This window comes from Penaeus monodon, chromosome 30 (genome assembly GCF_015228065.2).
Source record: "Penaeus monodon isolate SGIC_2016 chromosome 30, NSTDA_Pmon_1, whole genome shotgun sequence".
NCBI lineage: Eukaryota > Metazoa > Arthropoda > Malacostraca > Decapoda > Penaeidae > Penaeus > Penaeus monodon.
The window spans coordinates 8184810-8185584 of record NC_051415.1 but is presented as its reverse complement, the minus strand read 5'-3'; the positions used below and the strand labels follow the sequence as shown (position 1 = coordinate 8185584).

The 775-nt window shown below is 41.5% G+C and overlaps 1 protein-coding gene across 1 annotated transcript in view; it reads left to right on the top strand.

The window, feature by feature from the left end:
- Nucleotides 1-775, top strand: part of LOC119592504 (transmembrane protein 45B-like) — a gene marked incomplete in the record, with an annotated part of 47260 nt that overhangs the window by 670 nt on the left and 45815 nt on the right.

Below are 775 nucleotides of genomic sequence, written 5' to 3'. Positions count from 1 at the left end.
CATAAAGATACAGAGCAATAATTAATTTTTATGTGGGGAATCATGGACGGTTCCTTCCCGAACACTGACCATATCTCAAACGTTTCGAAGCTTCGTTGTCTGTACCTACGATACGAAATGAAACCGCAGACCTGAAAGAAAATTCGCCACAGAGAAATAAGAGTTAGATCCACATACCTAGAGTTTTATTGAAGAGACAAAAACGTGTTGTGTGATCCATCTGTATTAGCATCTCGAATGCCGCAATAATTACCCGGTTCCCTCTACGATAAGTCAGAGAAATCAGGCTGTTGCATCAGTAGTATTGTCCCTGAGGGCCGATGTCCAGCAGATAACGCCTGCGAAGGAACACGAAAACAAACTGACGTTGGAGGTCACGTTGCGTGTTACTAGTTCCGATGTAGGTGTGTTCATTAACTATACATTTATCTGACAAGGAGCAGGAAAAAGGGACACCGAATATCATAAGCTGGAGGTAAACATAGGCTGACGGGCGGTACAAGCTACGCGGTATGAACCCTGCAAACTCCCTTACACAATATTTATGTAATTGAGCGAACGTGCGTGTCTTTGTGTTTATCATAAGCCTTAACGAAGACACGAAGGCAAGGGATTGTCGAGGCAGTGTACATTTTAGCATTCATTCGCTCGTGTGATTTTTTTTTCACCATATGAGAAAAGGCATCGTTGTGATAGTTAAGGTAATGATAGCAGTGATGATGACTTAAATTCATTAAAATTAACGATAATGATGAAAACCCTCCGGAAAAACGAT